At 37.8% G+C, this 15,240-nt stretch overlaps 1 long non-coding RNA gene across 1 annotated transcript in view; it reads left to right on the top strand.

Moving 5' to 3' along the window:
- LOC139032205 (uncharacterized) overlaps positions 1-14,247 on the top strand; it is a 35,357-nt gene extending 21,110 nt beyond the window's left edge. The window contains exon 2 of the long non-coding RNA XR_011484728.1: positions 13,918-14,247. This is a non-coding gene — a long non-coding RNA (uncharacterized lncRNA). The remainder of the gene's footprint in view (positions 1-13,917) is intronic.
- Positions 14,248-15,240: the final 993 nt, after the last annotated feature.

Raw genomic sequence — 15,240 nt, 5'->3', positions numbered from 1 at the left:
AGTTAAAGATTACTGAAGAATTTTAAAAAATCATATAAATTAGAATTATATGAATTTTAAGTTAAAATAGATCCTATCTTGTTATCCAGTCAGCTCAGACAAAGTCTAAAGTCCTTAGCAGTTCTTTGTCTGTAAAATTAAATTCTATTCAGAAGTGCAGCCTTTGGAGACAGATGACAGATGTTACTCAGAAGGTTGATTGTAACACTTCAGACATGTGTGAATTTGGACAAGTCATTTAACTAATATATCCTTAATTTTATCATCAGGAAAACATAGAAAATATTACCAAATTACTAGGGTCATTAAGAGGATTAAAACAGAAACCATTTATTTTTAAATTATTTAATAGAGTGACTGACACATAGAAGTGCTTCATAATGGCATCTATTATATTTATTTTCCTGGTTATTTCTATTTTGAATTTTCAGGACAGCCTCTAGGCTCCTATCTTGGGAAAAACTATTCCCATTAGTTCTAGTTCTAAGAAATAGGTTATGTTCCTCTCTTTTTCATCTTCTCATTCTGAAATAGTGACTTTTTCTGCCCTTGGCAGTACTTCTCTTTAACCACAACTTGAAACTATATTTTATCAGTCACCTAAATAGAGATCTACTTCAGCCTTCTACCATTTCCCTAGCACCATACACAGGAATATTACTTTAATATGTGTGCATTCAAATTCATTCTTGCCCACCTCAGAGGTCTCACCCTCTTGCTGGTCCATAGTTACTTTCACAGACTCTCCAGTGAATTCCATTTTATCCCCTTTATATCGTTATCTCATGCCTTCCTTCATCTTTTCCCCTTCACTTTTTCTTTCTCTAGATTGCCTTTTATCTCCATCAATCTATAAACATGTTTCTGTGTTTGTTATCTTTAGAAAATAAAAATTCCCCTTTAATTCCAAGACTTCCTCTGGTCTCCTCCATTCATCTCTAAGAGTCTTGAATATAATCACCCTGCTGTTTCTATTTTCTCACTTTTATTCTTTTACTAACTAAATATCATTACAGATCCCACCTCTCTATTAAAATTGTCCTTTCCTGCCCAGCAATGATCTGTCACTTGTAAAGACCAATAAGCACTTTCTAGATTTATTTGTAGCATTTGAAATGTTAACCATTTCCCCCTGGAATTCTCCTCTGTGAATGTCCAACAGCTTCACCACTTGTCTTCCTTGTACCTCTACTTATTGAAATTCGTGAGATCCTTTTCATCTATGTGTTTCTCAGTTCAGTTCAGTTCAGTCACTCAGTCATGTCCAAATCTTTGTGATCCCATGGACTGCAACATGCCAGGCTTTCCTATTCATCACCAACTCCCAGAGCTTGCTCAAACTCATATCCATCAAGTTGGTGATGCCATTCAACCATCTCATCCTTGGTTGGCCCCTTCTCCTCCTGCCTTCATTCTTTCCAATAATTAGGGTTTTTCCCAATGAGTCAGTTTTTCGAATTGGGTGGTCAAAATACTGGAGCTTCAGCTTCAGCATCAGTCTCTGCAATGAATACTCAGGACTGATTTCCTTTGGGATTGACTGGTTTGATCTCCTTGCAGTACAAGAGACTCTCAAGAGTCTTCTCCAACACCACAGCTCAAAAGCATCAGTTCTTCAGAGCTCAGCTTTCTTTATGGTCCAACTCTCACATCCATACCTGACTACTGGAAAAGCCATAGCTTTGACCAGAAGGACCTTTGTCAACAAAGTAATGTCTCTGCTTTATAATATGCTGTCTAGGTTGGTCATCGCTCTTCTTCCAAGGAGCAAACAGCTTTTAATTTCATGGCTGCAGTCACCATCTGCAGTGATTTTGGAGCCCAAGAAAATAAAGTCTTTCACTGTTTCCATTGTTTCCCCATCAATTTGCCATGAAGTGATGGGACCGGATGCCATAATCTTCGTTTCTTGAAAGCTGAGTTCTAAACCAGCTGTTTCTATCTGTTTCTGCATAGTAATTATTCTACCTTCAGTTCTCTTTTAATGAAAGCACACTGATTTGTCTGACACACTCATGATAATCCTCTACATCTCCAGCTCAGCATTTTATTTAAGCTGTCAGCACATATAATCACTTCCTAAAAAGACTACTTGGACAACATTTCCAACATAACTTGGCCAGAACGAAATTATATGGCCTTCCCCTATAACTCACAAATCTTAATTCTCTATTTTGGAGACTTACGCCACCATATTGCTAGTTTCCCAACAGGTCTCAAGGTCATTTTAGATTTCTCACTTTCCCCTGCATTCACTCCACCTCAACATTTTGTCAATTCTACCTTTGATATACTTAACAATGCATTTTCTTTCTCTGTGATTCCTGCCTTTACCCTATGTTAAACCCTCATCTTTACTTTCCTTCTTTTCTTCTTCCTTTCTTCTCTCCCCAGTATACTTCTACACAGTCACAAAAGTGATTTTTCTAAAGCATAAGGCAGATCACATTATTCTCTTCAATCATTCTAGGTCCTTCAGGATAAACTTTCTGCCATAACTCTTATTGCTCCAAGTTTTATTTATTTGTACCTCATTCACTAGATTATGAAATTCTTTAAGAAAATATGAGATGCACTTTGTTTGCTACACAGGTACCCTCACCTGATGCATATTCAGCACTCTGAATAAAAAGTCATTAAAATGGTTTTCTAGACAATTAGCATAAAGAAGGCAGAGAACCGAAGAATCTATGTTTTTGAACTGTGGTGTACAGAAGACTCCTGAGAGTCCCCTGGACTGCAAGGAGATCAAACCTGTCAATTCTAAGGAAATCAATCCTGAATATTCATTGGAAGGACTGATGCTGAAGCTGAAGCTCTGATTCTTTGGCTACGTGATGCAAAGAGTTGACTCATTGGACAAGACCCAGATTCTGGGAAAGATTGAAGGTAGAAGAAGGGGATGACAGAGGATGAGATGGTTGCATGGTATCACAGACTCAATGGACATGAGTTTGATCAAGCTCTGGGAGATGGTAAAGGACAGAAAAGTCTGGTATGCTGCAGTCCATTGGATCACAAAGAGTCAGACACGACTGAGTGACTGTGAACCACAAAACAATGAACAGTGATACTTGATCTCTACTCTCATTCCCTCTCAGTAGCTTCATTAAATCATTTTGTTTAAATGTGTATACTGGAGTGTTCTCGATTTTTATTTTTCTATTTTGTTTCCTATCCTTGTTTTTCATACTTTTCCAATAGACAATTTACCCAAGTATATGCATTATGGAAACCTCTACCTCTCCTTTCTGTGAGTTCTGATTTTGACATTCTTTACTGAATCCTAGTGTTACTAATTACAGGCTCTTCGCTATTCAAAACATAAGTATATCAGTAGCAAAACCTGGTTGTCTTGGAGATTGTATTTATCTCAAATGCAGCCCATTACATCTCTCTGAAAAAGTTACTAAATTAAATGCCCTATAACATGTTATACTGAATTGATATATTGTCAGGAAAGTATAGCATTAATTTCTCTTAAAGCATGAGATGTAACGAAGACCTAAGATTCATACGTTTCTTTCCCTTTGAGAGGCTATATCTAAATCTAGGGTAACTATTGATATTTAGAAGATTGTTTGTTGCTGGCCAGAACTATTTAAAAAATACTCCTCATACTCACAAACAAGGTTAATCCTAAGTGAAAATATACCACATAATATGGAATTAACAGTTACAAATAATACAGACATTTCATAGAATGCAGTATTAGAGAAGCATCATCCTGTGTATAGAAACTATATTTTGTGTTTTTATTTATAAAAAGAGCATTGCTTTAGGGCAATGATAATAAATATCATTTACAAATGTCATATACTAAATGGCTAGTACAATTTCAAAGTTTTGATTATAATTTATCTTGAAAAATCACCATTTTTTCCCTTGGAAGCAAAATTAATTGGAGGGTCTATAAGTTGATCAGGTTTAAAATATACCAGAAGAATTGCCAAATAATGTTGCAAACATACCAGTGTTTGGCCAAACTGAATTTTAAGTTAAAGTGACACTCCCTATCATATTGAATATAGTACCACTGAGATTGTAATCAAGAACAACTTTCCAAAATGACTTCAGCAACATGGCTGAAAAACAAATCTCTCATTTATATTCACCCCTCAAAAATAATATTTTGGCGTCCATCCACAGATAAAACTGCATTTGTGAGAACTACAGTATACAGAACCATATGCTAAAGGACTAGGACGTATCTTGCTAACTCATGTGTGAGATAATAAGCATTCAGACCTTGGTCCCGCTGAGAGACGCTGCAGTGGTCTATGAAGCAGCTCCAGCCCCTTTTGGCAATGATCTGGGAGCTCCTAGAGAACACTGTATTAGACAATAACCCAAAGATAAGAGAGGCTTCAGGGGAGTCCAAGTGCTAATGTAGAAGTTTCAGCACAAAATTGGAGGAAAACAATGTGTTTGGATGTACTGGAAAGGTCATCCCCCTTCAAGACAGCATGGTTCAGTTCCAAAAAAGATTTTCTCAGCCTACGATTTCTCCCACAGGGTAAAGTGCAAACACATGAGTGAGTGCCTAGCTTCTCTAGCTGTGTAGGACATTGCCAAAGAGACCTATTTCTCTCTCACCCATTCAGAGTACTGAGTCATGAGCTGCATGACTGGGGAGCAGGAAAACCCTGGGAAAACTACAAATAAGACTCTTGAAGCAAATTGAAGGAATGCAGATCCTACTAACTGTATTGAGGACTCCTTCAAGAGGCAACCACCAAGTCACTGAGGACCTGGTGCATGCAGATCCCTCAAGTTGGCCCACAGCATCCAAGCATTCTGTGTGCCTCAGTCATAAATACCTCGACCCTGTGACTGGCTCACTGTGTGCACTCCTGACGGTAGCAAAAGCAATCTTTAGCAGGTAGATGGATATGGGACACGTGCAGAAAGCTGGACCAAATTTGTGAGCTAGAGAGAGAACACAAATTTGAGCTTCAGCACCACCGTTGGGAAAGCAAAAAGGCGGCTCTCAGCACCCAGCCTGGTATGTTGCAGAGTTGAGAGAAGGCATACAATCTTAAGAATTCTAACACAAAAGGGAGTAGGAAGTGTGCAACATACATAAAAGATCTGAGAAAGATTCAGTATGCCTAGCAAGACTCATGAAATGCAGCTTCTCCCAAAGTCAACTAGTAAAGACTGGTGGAGGTGACTGCTACTACTTGTGAATAAGTTTAACCAAGAGGTGAACCATAGGGACTTCCCAGGTGGCTCAGAGGTAAAGAACCCGCCTGCCAGTGCAGGAGAGGCAGGAGATGAAGTTTTGATCCCTGGGTCAGGAAGGTCCCCTGAAGGAGGAAATGGTTACCCACTCTAGCATTCTTGTCAGAAAAATCCCACAGATAGAGGAACCTGGTGGGCTACAGTCTGTGGGGTCACAAAGAGTTGGAAATAACTGATCAACTAAGCATACACAATGAAAGATGTGGACACTGAAAACTACAAGACTCGGACAAAGGAAATGGAAGAAGACACAAACCAAAGGAGAAATATTCTGTGCTCATGGACTGGAAGAATTAATATTGCTAAAATGCCCATACTGTTCAAAGCCATCTACAGAATCTATGTAATCCCTATCAAAATTCCAATGTCATTTTTCACAGAAATAGAAAATACCATCCTAAAATTTGTATGGAACCACAAAAGAGCCCAGTCGAAGCAATTCTGAGAAAGGAGAACAAAGCCAGAGGTATCACATTTCCTTATTTCAAAACATACCACAAAGGGGGGTGTGTGTGTATGTGTATATAAACATAGAAAGAAAGACAGTTAAGTCGCTCAATCATGTTCGACTCTTTGTGAACCCACTGACTACAGCCTGCCAAGCTTCTCAGTCCATGGAATTTTCCAGCAAGGATACTGGAGTGGGTTGCCATTTCCTTCTCTAGGGGATCTTCCTACATATACGGGTGTGTGCTAAGTCACTTCCGTTGTGTCCGACTCTGTGACCCTGTGGACCATAGTCCACCAGCTCCCGTGTGTGTGTGTGTGTGTGCTCGTGTGTGTGTGCTCACTTGTGTCCAGCTTTTTGCAACCCCAAGAGAACTATAGCCCACCAGGCTCCATAGTCCACGGAATTCTCCAGGTAAGAATACTGGAGTGGGTTGTCATTTTCTTCCCCAGGGAATCTTCCAGATCCAGAGATCTAACCTGTGTCTCTTGCATCTCCTGGATTGGCAGGTACATTCTTTACCAATACACCACCTTGGAAATCCGTATCTATGTATCTATTTTTATGCCAGTATTAACAAATACAGAATAGTACTGGCATAAAAATAGATATATAGATATTAATCAGAACAAAATCAAGAGCCCCAGAAATAAACTATCATGTATGTAGTCAACAAATATTTGATAAGCAAGTCTAGAATACACTGTGGGGAAAGGATAGCCTTTCATGGATAATGCTGGGAAAACTGAATAATTACATGCCAAAGAATGAAACGGGATAATTTTCTTACACCATTCACAAAAACTTACTAGAAATAGATTAAAAACTTAAACATAAGACCTGAAGCCATACACTTTCCTCAAAGAAAATGTAGAATAAATCTCCTGGACATTGATCTTGGCATTTTTTGATATATATAATGACACCAAAAGCACAACACAAGCAAAAATAACTAAGTGGCCTTACATTAAATGAAAACGCTTCTAAACAGCAAAAGAAACATCAATACAATGAAAAGGCAACCTACAAAATGGGAGAAAATTTTACATAATACATACCTAATAAGGGGGTTATATTTGAAATGTATATATGGGAATTAACACAAACCCACAGAGCAAACTCCAGGAGAAACTGAAAGACAGACATGTCTGGCAGGCTGCTTTCCATGAGGTCACAGAGTCAGACACAACTGAGTGACTGAACAACAACAATAACACAGCAAATAAACCAAATAATTCAGCTGAAAAACGGGCAGAGAAACTAAGATTTTTCTCAAAAGACATAGAAATGGCTGACAGATTCAAAAAGTGATGTTTAGTATCACTAATCATTCAGTTCAGTTCAGTTCAGTTCAGCCGCTCAGTCATGTCCGACTTTTTGTGACCCCAAAAACCACAGCATGCCAGGCCTCCCTGTCCACCACCAACTCCCGGAGTTTACTCAAACTAATGCCCATCCAGTCAGTGATGCCATCCAGCCATCTCATCCTCTGTCGTCCCCTTCTCCTCCCGCCCCCAATCCCTCCCAGCACAGAGTCTTTTCCAATGAGTCAACTCTTTGCATGAGGTGGCCAAAGTACTGGAGCTTCAGCTTCAGCATCAGTCCTTCCAATGAACACCCAGGACTTATCTCCTTCAGGATGGACTGGTTGGATCTCCTTGCAGTCCAAGAGACTCTCAAAGAGTCTTCCCCAATGCCATAGTTCAAAAGCATCAATTTTTCAACACTCAGCCTTCTTCATAGTCCAAATCTCACATCCATACATGACCACTGGAAAAACCATAGCCTTGACCAGACGGACATTTGTTGGCAAAGTAATGTCTCTGCTTTTTAATATGCTATCTAGGTTGGTCATAACTTTCCTTCCAAGGAGTAAGTGTCTTTTAATTTCATGGCTGCAATCACCATCTGCAGTGATTTTGGAGCCCAAAAAAAGAAAGTCTGACACTGTTTCCACTGTCTCCCCATCAATTTGCCATGAAGTGATAGGACCAGATGCCATGATCTTAGTTTTCTGAATGTTGAGCTAAGCAAACTTTTTCACTCTCCTCTTTCACTTTCATAAACAGGCTCTTTAGTTCTTCACTTTCTGCCATAAGGGTGGTGTCATCTGCATATCTGAGGTTATTGATATTTCTCCTGGCCATCTTCATTCCAGCTTGTGCTTCTTCCAGCCCAGCGTTTCTCATGATGTACTCTGCATATAAGTTAAATAAGCAGGGTGACAATATACAGCCTTAACGTACTCCTTTTCCTATTTGGAACCAGTCTGTTGTTCCATGTCCGGTTCTAATTGTTGCTTCCTGACCTGCATACAGGTTTCTCAAGAGGCAGGTCAGGTGGTCTGGTATTCCCATCTCCTTCAGAATTTTCCACAGTTTATTGTGATCCACACAGTCAAAGGCTTTGGCATAGTCAATAAAGCAGAAGTAGATGTTTTTCTGGAACTCTCTTGCTTTTTTGGTGATCCAGCAGATATTGGCAATTTGATCTCTGGTTCCTCTGACTTTTCTAAAACCAGCTTGAACATCTGGAAGTTCACATTCACGTACTGCTGAAGCCTGGCTTGAAGAATTTTAAGCATTACTTTACTAGCATGTGAGATGAGTGCAAGTATGCGGTAGTTTGAGCATTCTTTGGTGTTGCCTTTCTTAGGGATTGGAATGAAAACTGACCTTTTCCAGTCCTGTGGCCACTGCTGAGTTTTCCAAATTTGCTGGCATATTGAGTGCAGCACTTTCACAGCATCATCATTCAGGATTTGAAAGAGGTCAACTGGAATTCCATCACATCCACTAGCTTTGTTCATAGTGATGTTTTCTAAGGCCACTTGACTTCACATTCCAGGATATCTGGCTCTAGGTGAGTGATCACACCATTGTGATTATCTGGGTCATGAAGATCTTTTTTGTATTGTTCTTCTGTGTATTCTTGCCACCTCTTCTTAATATCTTCTGCTTCTGTTAGGTCCATACCATTTCTGTCCTTTATTGAGCCCATCTTTGCATGAAATGTTCCCTTGGTATCTCTAATTTTCTTGAAGAGATCCCTAGTCTTTTCCATTCTGCTGTTTTCCTCTATTTCTTTGCATTGATCACTGAGGAAGGCTTTCTTATCTCTCCTTGCTATTCTTTGGAACTCTGCTTTCAAATGGGAATATCTTTCCTTTTCTCCTTTGCTTTTTGCTTCTCTTCTTTTCACAGCTATTTGTAAGGCCTCCTCAGACAACCATTATGCCTTTTTTGCATTTCTTTTCCATGGGGATGGTCTTGATCCCTGTCTCCTGTACAATGTCATGAACCTCCATCCATAGTTCTTCAGGCACTCTGTCTATCAGATCTAATCCCTTAAATCTGTTTGTCACTTTCACTGTATAATCATAAGGAATTTGATTCAGGTCATACCTGAATGGTCTAGTGGTTATCCCTACTCTCTTCAGTTTAAGTTTGAATTTGGCAATAAGGAGTTCATGATCTGAGTCACAGTCAGCTCCAGGTCTTGTTTTTGCTGACTGTATAGAGCTTCTCCATCTTTGGCTGCAAAGAATATAATCAATCTGATTTCAGTGTAGGCCATCTGGTGATGTCCATGTGTAGAGTCTTCTCTTGTGTCGTTGGAAGAGGGTGTTTGCCATGACCAGTGCATTCTCTTGGCAACACTCTATCAACCTTTGCCCTGCTTCATTTACTCCAAGGCCAAATTTGCCTGTTACTACAGGTGTTTCTTGACTTCCTACTTTTGCATTCCAGTCCCCTATAATGACAAGGCCATATTTTTTGTGTGTTAGTTCTAAAAGGTCTTGTAGGTCTTCATAGAACCGTTCATCTTCAGCTTCTTCAGTGTTACTGGTTGGAATCATTAGAAAAGTCATTAGAGAAATGCAAATCAAAAAACCACAGTGAGATTTCACCTCACCTCTGCTGGAAAGGCTGTGATAAAAAAGACAGGAAATAATAAGTGCTGGTGAGGATGTAGAAAAAAGGGAACCACTGTTAGTGGTTTTCAAAGCCACCATTGAAAACACAAAGGTGGTTCTTCAAAAAAATTAAAGTAGATCTGCACATTATCCAGGAATCCATTTCTTGGCGTATACCCAAAGGAAATGAAATCAGAATCTCAAAGAGATATCTTCACTACCATGTTCACTGAAGCATTATTCAGTATAGCCAAGATATGGAAACAACCTTAGTGTCCATCTGCAGATAAATGGACAAAGAAGAATGGCACACAGATATACACCTATACACACACATACATACATACCCACAGTGGAGTATTATTCAGTCACTAGAAAGAATCAAATCATGTCATTTGCAACAACATGGATGGACCTCAAAGGTATTATACTAAATGAAAGAAGTCAGTCTTAGAAAGGAAAATAATCTATTAATGTCATTTATGTGGAATCTAAAAAAGCTAAATTCATAGAGTGAAAAAGTTGGTTTAACACTCAACATTCAAAAAACTAAGATCATGGCATCTGGTCCCATCACTTCATAGCCAATAGATGGGAAAACAGTGGAAACAATGACAGACTTTATTTTCTTAGGCTCCAAAATCACTGCAGATGGTGACTGCAGCCATGAGATTAAAAGACGCTTGCTCCTTGGAAGAAAAGCTATGACAAACCTAGACAGCATATTAAAAAGCAAAGACATTCCTTTGCTGACAAAGGTCCATCTTGTCAAAGCTATGGCTTTTCCAGTAGTCATGTATGGATGTGAGAGTTGGACCATAAAGAAAGCTGAGTGCCGAAGAATTGATGCTTTTGAACTGTGGAGAAGACTCTTTAGAGTCCCTTGGACTGCAAGGAGATCCAACCAGTCCATTATAAAAGAAATCAGTCCTGAATATTCATTGGACGGATTGATGCTGAAGTTGAAACTCCAACACTTTGGCCACCTGATGGGAAGAACTGACTCATTGGAAAAGACCCTTACGCTGAGAAAGATTGAAGGCAGGAGGAGAAGGGGATGACAGAGTATGAGATGGTTGGATGGCATCACCAACTTGATGGATATGAATTTGAGCAAGTTGTGGGAGTTGGTGAAGGACAGGGAGGGCTGGCATGCTGCAGTCCATGGGATTGAAAAGAGTCGGACACAACTGAGCAACTGAACTGAACTGAACCTCAGTTGGTGTGGAATCTGCCTGCAGTTCAGGAGATGTGCATCCCTCCATCAGGAAGACTCCCTGGAGAAGGAAATGGAAACCCACTCCAGCATTCTTGCCTGGAGAATCCCATTTACAGAAGTACCTGGTGGGCTGCAGTCCATGGGATCAAAGAGTCGGACATGACTGAGTGACTAAAGCACCACCATAGAAACAGAATACGAAGGAGGTGGAGAGGTGCTGGTCAAAGGATACATACTTCCAGTTATAAGATTAATAATTTCTAAGGATCAAACTTATCACAACATAGTGACTATGGTTAACTACACCACATTAAACACTTGAAAGTTGCTGAGAGTAGATCTTATATTTTCACACTTCAAATAAGAAATGGTAATTACATGAGGTCATGGAGGAGTTAACTAACCTTAGCATAGTAATCATTTCACAATATATAAGTGTATCAAATAATCACATTGCACACCTTGAACTTACACAATGTTACGCATCAATTATATCTCACAAAAAGCTGTTAAAAGAGAATAATGAAAATTTCCCTTGAGATATTAAAAATAATATGCATTTTGTTCAAATAAATATGTTCTAAAAGCCAAGTACACATTTTGTTCTTTATGTGAGGCCACGTCAATACCTGAGGCTTATAGTTAAACAGCGCAAATTGTCACCATTTTGAAAATTATGTCTAGATGCCTACATTCTTTACATATTTAGGTGACTTTTAAATGGCATATTTGATTTTAAAGTTCTAGTCCTTTTGCACAATCATAGCAAAAAAAAAAAAAAGTCTTTCACTTTGCCAAATAATAAGAGGTCATTCTTGATACTATTAAATTAATTAGAGATGTTCTTCATGTGTGTGTACATCTGTGGAAATATATAGATATATGCAAAACATCGAGGACTGCAATAAAAATGAATATACAATTGAAAGAAAGGTAAATAATGCATGAATATTTGTTACCTGTCTACCCAATATTCTCCCCAAAGTTTGATGTTTGTTTTTATCCTTCCTCCACCTCAAATTGCCCAATTTCACTAAATCATTTAGACTTTTTCATAACTAAGAGAAATATACTACATGGGAATCATAGGTTAAAATTTATAATATTTTAAAATTTACAGTAATTTAAAATTGCTTTAAGAGGTATTATCTCTAGTGTAGCTATAAACAGCCCTTCATAGTACTTCACAAATACAATATCTGTGTTTTATATTTGGAAAAAATGTTGAATTTTTTTATCAAAGTCATATGGCTAGAGAGTGTTCCACAGCATAAATCTTATAAAACAACTTAATATTTTTCCATTTCCACAAATAGAAATTAAAAGATCATAATTCTACAAATTCAAAAACTAAATTGTTTATATAACCATAAAAAGCTTGATACCACTATAACTTCATATCTCCTTTTTCCTAGAAGATCTTGCCAGAGCAGCATATTCAAACAATTATTTTCAAAATATATCTTAATATCTATGCTAAAAAGTGGATAAATATATATAAGCAATTTAATAAAAAAGGAATACAAACAACTCATTAACATTAGAAAAATGTTTAACTTCACATAATAAAAAAATAAATGAAAATTTAAGTAAAAGAGGCAGTGTGTTAGTAACATTTTAGAAAAACATGCAGCCTTATACAGGACAAATGGAATTTCAAATTAATAAGAAGCTCTGTACAGGACAATTTGACAATAAAGAAAATAATACACATGTATTCTTTTTGATTCAAAAATCCAATGTTTCAGAATTTATCCTAAGAAAACAATCATGTTTATATGCAAAGATTCAGTTTCAAATATGTCCTTAGATTTTAACAACCCAAGAATTCAATAACAGAAGACTGGTCAATTAGTTATTTAATACTATAGCATTACAGATATTAAAATATGTTGTAGGAGAATAAATAATGCTATTGGGAATATTTATGGTTCATAACATAGTTAATAAAGAAGTAGATTGAAATTGTATGTATAATATGATCTGGTTTGGAGGCAATATACTTTTGTAACTAAATCCCCACTTTAGAGTCAGATAAATGAACTCCAGTTTGGGCTATACCGTTTACTACTGTGTAATCTTTAGAACCACATTTAATGTTTCTAAAACTCAGTTCACTCATCTGTAGAATGGGCCGAATGGATAAGGAAGCTGTGGTACATATACACCATGGAATATTACTCAGCCATTAAAAAGAATTCATTTGAATCAGTTCTAATGAGATGGATGAAACTGGAGCCCATTATACAGAGTGAAGTAAGCCAGAAAGATAAAGACCATTACAGTATACTAACACATATATATGGTATTTAGAAAGATGGTAATGATAACCCTATATGCAAAACAGAAAAAGAGACACAGATGTACAGAACAGAATTTTGGACTCTGTGGGAGAAGGCGAGGGTGGGATGTTTCAGGAGAACAGCATCGAAACATGTATATTATCTAGGGTGAAACAGATCACCAGCCCAGCTTGGATGCATGGGACAAGTGCTCGGGGCTGGTACACTGGGAAGACCCAGAGGGATCGGGTAGAGAGGGAGGTGGGAGGGGGGATCGGGATGGGGAATACATGTAACTCCATGGCTGATTCATGTCAATGTATGACAAAAACCACTGCAATGATGTAAAGTAATTAGCCTCCAACTAATAAAAATAAATGAAAAAAGAAGAAAATTAAAAAAAAGAAACCTCTGTATTTTCAAGGCTTTTGTAAGATTTCAATGAGAGAATTCATGTAAGACTTTTAGCACAATGCATGAATAGATTAAATATTCAATAAATGTTCATTATCACCATAATTCTTATTATGCAACATGTATATTTCATGTCATATTTTATATTATATGCATTATATATATTATAATAAATATATGTTTCTAACCGAACATTCAACAAAATTTTTCAAGTGATGGTTTCTGAGTGGTGGGATTATAGATAGCCCTTTTGTTTACTCCTGAATTTTCCTTCAGTGGATTAATATAACTTTCATAAGAAAAATATAAAATAACATAGGTCAGGTTAGGCTAGGGATTGTAGCAGTAATATTCAAACCCTGACATCTCAGTGGCTTACTTCTCACTTCTGCAGGAAGCTTTTCAGGAACGCACATGCCAAGCAGTGAGGAGAAGTGCTTACATCATGAACTTGCATATGCCTTCCAGATCTCCATCAAAAGGAATTAAGCTGAAAGGCTGTCTATGTCTTTTACTGTCTCAGCCTAGAGGTGATACATATCCCTTCTACTCTTAATTTATTGGCCAAATGAATCACTTGGTCCTTCCCATCTGCAAGAGGGCTGGAAAGTGTGGGGGAGAATCTGGATATGTGATAAGAATTAAATGTCTCTCCCATAGAAAGTGGTAACTAAATGAAAACTAAATAAATTTTACTAAATTCAGAAGTACTTTTCAAAGTTCACTTGGCAATTTTGATTTCTGTAATATTTCCAGTAGAGTACTAATTACATTTCTTTAACTTTTTCCCTAGACAGGCCTTCCCTAATAACTATGACTGGAGAACAGAGTTAAGCTGGCCCCAGAGAGAGACTTCCAGTCAATAAACATCTCTGGACTCAGTGTCCTTATTTGTAGAATAAGTTAGCTTAAATTTTTGTAAATGTCCTATACAGATAAAAGCATGTCACCTTCTTAAATCAACACTCCTGTCAGCTGACAGCTTTGCTTTTACCCCAACTTCTATTTATTAAAACAATTACATCTTTTCATTGGTAACATTAGTGCCATAAACCTAAATTAAATGTCATGTGATATTTATTTTTGCAGTTTTCTCATGGAATTCTACAAGATGAATAAATATAATATCAGAATGAATTACAATTCCATATCAGTTAAGCTCTTTTCAGCAAATCAAGCCTCTTGGGAATATGTGAAACAGGGTGAAATGTATACTTTTGAGTAACTGATACTTACAACTACCCTCTGAAGCAAGTATGATAGTAGGAAACCCAAAGGTAAAATTCACAGTAAGTCATCAAAGTAGGTTTTGAACTAACTCAGGTACTCAGCCCAGGCTTATGACATTTTTGTACTCAATCTTCCCACAATAAACTTGCAGATGCTGGGAAAGATTGAAGGCAGGAGGAGAAGGGGACGACAGAGGATGAGATGGCTGGATGGCATCACCAACTCAATGGACATGAGTTTGAGAAAACTACAGGAGTTGGCGAAGGACAGGGAGGCCTGGTGTGCTGCAGTCCATGGGGTCTCAAAGAGTCGGACACGACTGAGAAACTAAACTGAACTGAAACTTATACCTTTAATCTCTTAGGGTTCTTTTTGTCTGGCCCTGAAAAGTAAATTGACCTAAGACAGATTGAAAGAAGAAAAGCATGCAAATCTATTTAATACATGTTTTACTTGACATAGTAGGCTTCATAAGGCATGAAAACCC

The sequence above is a fragment of the Odocoileus virginianus genome, chromosome 3 (assembly GCF_023699985.2).
Source record: "Odocoileus virginianus isolate 20LAN1187 ecotype Illinois chromosome 3, Ovbor_1.2, whole genome shotgun sequence".
Lineage (NCBI taxonomy): Eukaryota > Metazoa > Chordata > Mammalia > Artiodactyla > Cervidae > Odocoileus > Odocoileus virginianus.
This window is presented reverse-complemented; position numbering and strand designations above follow the sequence as displayed.